This window comes from Malania oleifera, chromosome 13, assembly GCF_029873635.1.
Source record: "Malania oleifera isolate guangnan ecotype guangnan chromosome 13, ASM2987363v1, whole genome shotgun sequence".
In the NCBI taxonomy this organism is placed as follows: domain Eukaryota; kingdom Viridiplantae; phylum Streptophyta; class Magnoliopsida; order Santalales; family Ximeniaceae; genus Malania; species Malania oleifera.
The window spans coordinates 39,572,066-39,580,182 of record NC_080429.1 but is presented as its reverse complement, the minus strand read 5'-3'; positions in this window follow the sequence as shown (position 1 = coordinate 39,580,182).

The window sequence follows — 8,117 nt, the reverse complement described above, 5'->3', positions numbered from 1 at the left end:
AAGTAGAAGCAACATCTTATGTTCCTTAATTTTTTGTAGTTATTATTAATAATTCATAAAAATAGTTGAAAATAGTTTATTTTTTATTTTTAATCTTAAATATTTGCAAAAATTTTGTCTTATATTTAACTTTTTTTTTGGATTTTTGTTTTTTTGTTTTTCAAGCTATGTATACAAGTGATTAAAATTATTATTATTATTTTTTTTTTTGTAAATTTTTGTAAAAATAAATAGGAATCTACGTCTGACAGTTAGATTAGTTACATCAAGGACCTGTTCATTCATTTCTTAACTACCATCAAACTTCATGGTGGTAAGTTCAGCCATAAATCTTCTAATAAGGGACTTATTTACTGAACGAAATCGATCTTCAGCCTTAAGATATTCATTTGCATCTGTTGTTGGAAGCTTGATGTATGCTCAAACCAATACGAGACCGGACATTAGTTTTGCAATTGGAATGCTCGGGAGATACCAAAATAATCCCGGGATGGAGCATTGGAAAACTGTATAGAAGGTTTTAAGATACCTGAAAGGAAGAAGACACTATATGCTCATGTATCGAAAATCTGATCAGTTGGAAGTGATTGGTTACTTTGACTTAGAATTTGCTGGTTGGGTTGATAATCGGAAGTCAACTTATGGTCACTTGTTCCTATTAGTTGGAGGAGCAATATTGTGGAAAAAAATGCCAAATAGACTATCATAGCACCTTCTACCATTGAAACTGAACTTGTGGCATGGCCACAGTTCATGGTTTATGGTTGTGGAATTTTATCTCGGGAGTTGGAATTTTTGACAGTATTGCTAGACCATTGAGAATATATTGTGATAACTCCACAACAGTTTTTTTCTTCAAGAATGACAAATATTCTAATGACGCTAAACATATGGAGCTCAAATATTTAGCTGTTAAGGAGGAAGTTTGGAAATAGACAGTGCTTATAAAACATATTAGGACTAATCTCATGATAGTAGATCCTTTAACTAAGGGATTGACACTAAAGACATTTAAGGAACATGCTAATCACATAGATCTTTGTTGTAATGCATGATGTATGATAGTTAATTTTTATGTTTTGTTCAATTGCATGTATAATGATATCATTAATGGTGTTTCTAAACATTATTCTTATTTACCATCAATTACGTAATTATGGAGATAATTATTATTAACAGGAATGGTCTTTGACAAAGACATTACAGGGACATTATGGTTACTTCCTATTATGCGTTATAATTAAGTAATTTGCTAACATTGTAATACATGGAAAGGAAGATGTCGCCTTATTGATATTTGCTGCCATGACTCATGTTGGTAAGTTATTTAATTATGATATTGTTGTAATATCACTAAAGTATGAATAAGCTAATATTATGCGCATATTATGGTTATCTTATTAATCCAAATAAATGTCATTTATATGGGCCAAGTGGGAGAATGTAGAATTATGACCCACATGAAATGGAAGGCCAATGAACATTTTGGATTAATGTATTAAGATGGTTTTTGACTTTCAAAATGCTATGAGAGTTAATGGGGAACTGGAAGAGTTTTTTTCTATTAATGTCTACTTTTATAGGGAGTGGGATAATCGTTATATATATAGGGTTGGATATTGTCCTGTTGCCACCAATCTTTCTCGCATCAGTTTACCCATATGATCTGGTGACGAATAGAGATAGAAAGAAGGTTAGACGAGAGAAACGATTCTTACAAGTCTTTTTCAAAGACTAATTTACATCATGACTTATTCGGGTATGTTTGTTTATGGATTCTTTAGTTTTCAGCATAAAGAAAATATATGTTAAGATCATGATCATAATTAAACATCTTATAATTTCAGCAAAATAACAGAATAAATTCTTGTAAAAATTGTATGTGTCACAACTAAATTGAACTTTTAGTCCGCTGTATAACTTTTATTTTTCTTGTTTGAGATTCAATTTTAAAGTTTTATGATTTTATAAATTGCCATCACATAAGTACAATATTTTATGAAAATATAATTTGTATGATACATAAACAAGTGAAAATCATATAGATCGGGTTTAAATTAAACATTTACTTCGTTCTAAAATTAGGAGCTAGGCTTTTTGAAAAAATACTTTTCATTTTAAAAAAAAATAAAATTTCACCTTATTTTTAATTTTTCAACATTTTATAAAAATTTAGAAAAGACAAGTGACATTTTTATAATTTTTAAAAAATCAAAATATAAAATATTTTTTAAAATAAATTTTCTTGAAAATTAAAAAAATAGTCTATAAAAGAATGAGATAAGAATTATTCCCTGCGAATATAATTACTTGCCGCTGACAATTAAAATAAAATATTTATTTAGTCATTATTATTTATAACGTAAAAGAGGTAACCATTTATCTAATATAGGAAAAGACACTTGATCGAGTGAATTGGTAGAAAATGATTCATGTAGCTAATCTCATTTAGTGACCACTAAAGAATTGTTTTTATTATTATTTTCTTATTTATTTGATGCTAACCTTTAAAATTAGGAAAAAATATTTATTTATAAAAATAAAAAATTAAATTTCCAAAAGCATAAATTTTTTACCTCATATGATTGACCCAAATAAACAAAGGAAAAGAAAAGAAAGTGGGGGTGTTGTGGAGAACGGGCCATGGGTTTAGCACATTCTGGGCCCTACACGGTCACGGAGGGAGAGTGGGCCTTTTCCATTTTTTGCCTAACCTCCGTACCTTTTTATGATAAGCCCAAGATAAGATCCTGTCTGGTGGCTGCTACCCCACCCGCGGTCTCCGGTCCTCCCGCACTCTCATCGCCCACGTTAAATCCACTCGCCCACCCCTCCAAAGCTGTCATCTCTGCATTTCATTTCACCAGGATGTGCTTTGCTTTTTTTTTTTTTTTTTTCTCTTTTAAAACAATGGTGTCCAACGTCTTTTGAATACTCAGCTAATTTACCAGGATATGAACCACCCGATTTATCTCTACTTAAATATTAACGTATCATTTCAAATGAAAAGTTATAACCCTAAAGAATCGAACTTTAGTCATTTAATCAGGAGAGTCTTGAATTTATTATGCAAAAAGTGTTTTAAAATAATTTTGGCAAAAGCCTGAACTCACCTCATGAACTTTTTTATTTTTAAATTTTAAATTTTTATATTTTTTTAATATTCAAATTTTAAGATATGTATATGTTTTAAATGATATATCATCAAGTAATTAAATAAAATTATAAAAATTAGCTCTTTTGTCCTTAACTCGTGACATAATAATACTTAAAATTGTATTTTAAATTATGAAATTTGCATTTTTTGTGGGGGAAGTAATATAGTTTTTTGAATTTTTAAAAGAAATCTAATGACAGGGTTTGGTTTTTTTTTTTGGAAAGAAGGATTATATATTATAAATGTTTAAATAATATTTATGTCACTTCATATGTGATGAACAAGAAGGACAAAGAATTTATTTGACCATTTAGTAGTAAACTAATGAAAGAAGTATATGCCCCCATGTGCATGACGCAGTGGAAAGACATCAGCACGTAAGAAGGAGTATCGGGGGTTTAATTCCAAGTAGATACACTTACGGAGCCAACGATATCTGTGGATGGTAAGAATTTACTCTGTGAGATAGTGGGGACCGTGGATGGTGAGAGTTCGTTCTATGAGGCAGCGGGGACTGTGGATGGTGAGAGTTCTCTATGAGCCAGCAGGGACCGTGGATGGTAATGGAGATGTGTCCCAAGGGTCGAGTTGACCGAACGTCCAACTGATGCACGGAAGCCGTGTCCGCATTCCGGACTTTACCTTAATTAGCGAGACCTGGGGGCAGAGGACGCTAATTCGTAGGTTTGGTGCTGTACCAGAGAGTCCGAAGGGTTCGTTGGTGGTTGAAGTTCCTATGTAATAAAAATAAAATAAAATAAAAGAAGTATATTAAATGTTTCAAAATTTAAATGTTCAAGAGGATTCTCCTGTATTAGACAATGTAACTTACTTTATCTACTAAGTTATGAGCGGGTATTTTACTAAAACTTTCTATTACATCAATCTACCTTTGTATAATTCTTATTGAAACATATACTCAAGGAGAGGGTGCGAGGCGGACGGGCTCCCCATTTATTAGATAGAGAAGATCACCAAGACTTTGTGATTCACTGCCGAACTTATCTCAATTCCATTTAATGAGCAACTCTATTTTTTTCAAACCTCAAAAGTGGTTAGTATGTTTTAATTTTAAAATTATTTGTTAATTCATTTTGCATTAAATGAGTATAAACATTTGGCATGTGATTTTTAGCATGAAGGTTGTGTTTGGAAGCATGAGTTTCAAGTTTTGAATGGTTAAATATAAATATGTGTATATTTGAATAAAATTTAATATAGAGCATTGCATTTTTCTTAGGTTCTATTGTGAATCATGGCTCACATTCTAAAAGAAAGCAAGGAAAAAATCAAAGTGTAGCAGTGCAATAGGGGCTGTAATTCTATTCTTTCTGAAACCGTCACTGGTTTTCCTGAAACCGTCAACGACTTGGCTCAGGACAACTAGTGCAGATTTCAAATTTTGAATATTTGGACGTTAATACGGTTGGGTTTCATGGGGAAACCTCTGAGGAGGCTTATATATACATAAAATACGTTGTATATAGCATGCCAAGAGAGTAAAGAGTGGTTGAGAGTATTATTGAGAGGGTTCTTGTATTGTTCTTATAATTTACACAAGAAGATAGTGAATTCTTACCGTTTGCTCTTGTGAATGTGGGCATTGCCGAACCATGAAATTCCTTGTGTCATTGTTATTGTTATTGCTTTATTTACTTGTTGTGGTTGTGGACTTGTTTTGTATTCACCATTAAGATTGTTGCATTGTGTGTTTGATTCTTTACACACACACACACACACACACACACACACACACACACATATATATTTCATTGTGCATATTTGATATTTTTTTTTACACAACAATTGGTATCAAAGCATTATTGTAATAGCCTCTACGTCTTCATTTATGAAATTTGACATTGACAAGTTTGATGGAACCGAGAATTTTGGTTCATGACAGAGAATGGTGAAGGACCTTTTGCTGCAGTAAGGCATGGTGAAGGTCTTATACAGAATTCAACTAGATAGCATGGATGAAGCGAATTGGAATGAATTGGGGCAACGAAAGTATCAACCATCCAACTTTGTTTGGTTGATGACATGTTGTATCATGTCATGGATGAGGATTCTCTGAAGTCGAAGAATGGGAATGCTAAAAATCAACAGGGTTCGTCAAAATCTGCAAATGTAGTGGAAGGTGACTCGAAAAACAGTGATGGTGATATGCTATGTGTTTCATCGGGTTTGAAGTGCCTCATGGATGATTCTTGGATCCTAGATATCAGATGCTCTTATCATATGTTGGCAAATAGAAAATGATTTAGCACCTACAAGTCAGTTAATACTGGTTGTGTTTTCATGGGAAATGGTTTTTCATGCAAAATAATTGGTATTGAAAATGTCAAAATTAAAACGTATGATGGTGTTGTGGGAACTATATGTTAAAACAACCATTTTTAATAATATTTACCTCATAAAAATTACAAGTATAAATAGATATATTTTACTCTCTATTTTTGTTAATTTACAAAATTTAAGGCTAGGATTATGGTTGGGATTCTTTGACCTTTAATTGAAGGGATCCATAACTTCTCTAATTTACAACTCACGCCAACACCCCCCCTCAAGTGAACGCATCTTCAACGTGTAACTTGTCTAGTGAGTTGTAGAATTCTTTGCTTGATATTGCCTTTGTCAGAATGTCTGTCTTTGTTAGAATGTCTTCGGACTTCATGAATGGAAACTGAATTATTTTAGCTTCTAACTTTTCCTTGATAAAGTGTTTGTCAATCTCCACATGTTTGCTTTGGTCGTGTTGTATGAGATTATGTGCAATAGCAATGACGGATTTGTTATCATAGAAAAAATCCATCTTAGAGGTAGAGGCGAACCCTTTTTCAGACATAAGTCTTTTTAGCCACAAAAGTTCGCATAGCCCTTTTGACATCCCACAGAATTCTGCTTCAGCACTTGATAATGCCACCACTTTTTGCTTTTTACTTCTCCAAGTAACCAAATTTCTTCTAACAAATGTAAAGTATCTTGAGGTAGATTGTCTATTTGTAGTGTTTTCTGCCCAATCTGCATCTATATAACCACTGATCCTGAGATGGTTATTTTTTTTAGAACAACATTCCCTTTCTTGGAGATGATTTTAAGTATCTTAAGATTTGGATTACTGCTTCCATATGATCTTTACTAGGCTAATGCATGAATTGACTTACTACACTTATTGCACAAGCAATATCCGAGCGAGTATATGAAAGATAGATAAGCTTGCCAACCAATCTCTGGTATTGGCCTTTGTCTGTTGGAACTTGGTTTGGATGTTCTTCAAGTTTATGGTTTTGAATAATCAGAGTGTCTGCTGGCTTACATTCCAACATTCCAACTTCACATAAAAGATCTAGGATATATTTTCGTTGGGAAAGAAATATACCTCATTTTGATCTAGCAACTTTTATTCCCAAAAAATATTTCAGCCCTCCTAGATTTTTCATCTCAAATTCAGTGGCCAATTTCTCTTATAGTTTGGCAATTTCCTCCTTGTCATCTCCTGTAATAATCATATTATCAACATAAACAATTAATGTTGTTACCTTGCCTTGTTGATGTTTTAAGAATAGTGTATGGTTTGAGTTACTCTGAAAAAACCCGTATTTCTTCATTGCCATACTAAATCGTTGGTCTGAGTTACACTGACAAAACCCGTATTTCTTCATTGCCATGTTAAATCGTTCAAACCATGCTCAAGGTGACTACTTTAATCCATCTAATGCCTGTTGCAATTTGCACACAACCTTAGTTTTTGAGTAGGTTGTATATCCCAGTGGTATATCCATGTGGACTTTGTCTTCTAGATCTCCATGAAGAAATGCATTCTTTACATCTAACTGATGTAAAGGCCACTCCAAGTTTGCAACTAGAGATAGCATAACATTGACTATATTCAATTTTTCTACAGGTGAAAATTTTTCTTGATAATATACTCCATACGTTTGAGTGTATCCCTTTGTGACTAATCTCACCTTGTATCTCTCTATAGATCCATTTGCCTTGTGTTTTATAGAGAACACCCACCTGTATCCAACGGTTCTCTTCCCCTTCGATAGTGGAGCCAACCTCCATGTTTGATTCTTTAACAATGCTCCCATTTCTTCTTCTATAGCCTGTGTCCATTTAGGCTCGACTAGTACTTCCTGAACAGTAGTGGGAATCTAGCATGTGGATAGGTCTTTGGAAAAATTCTTGAGAGGTTTAGGTAGCTTTTTCTTGGACACATAGTTGGTAACTAGGCACCTTGATCTCCCTTCCTCTCTATCTTGCAAGTACCTATTTGGTGGTTTACCAAGATTGTGCATGAAAGGTAAAATATATCTAGAAGAGGACTCTATATTATCTGTAAAGAAGGGTGTAATAGTATGGCTTACCTCAAGAATATTCTGAGGAAACAAGTTCGTGGATACTGTAGGCAAAGGGGATTCCTCATTTGGTGATTCTTCATTTGGAGTAGAATCTTTGATTATGTTTGGTGTTGCCATAGAATCGTCATTCTGATTATTCTGGTCTTCAAGTCAATCAAAACTTAACCACTTCATCTCTTCACTTGGTCTCTCCCCCTAAAGTGAGGGAGTGGAGGATGAAGAATAGTAGGGTTCAGCTTTCATGAAGGTAATATCCATGGTAGTATGAAACCTCCGAGTAGTGGGATCATAAGATTGGTATCCCTTTTGGTGTATACCATACCCTAGAAACAAACATTGAAGAGCACACGGATCCAATTTGGTACGTTGATTCTTTGGAAGGTGAACATAAGCCACACAGCCAAAGATCCGAGGGGGTAGCATTAGGATGGATAGTAGTGAAATGAAACCTGACAGAACTTGAAGAGGAGTCTTAAACTTCAAGAGTTTAGAGGGAAGGCGGTTAATGAGATGCACAACAGTGGTCACAGCATCTAACCAAAGGTGAGCCGGAATATGGGCACTCAAAAGGAGAGCCCGGGTAGTTTCAAGGA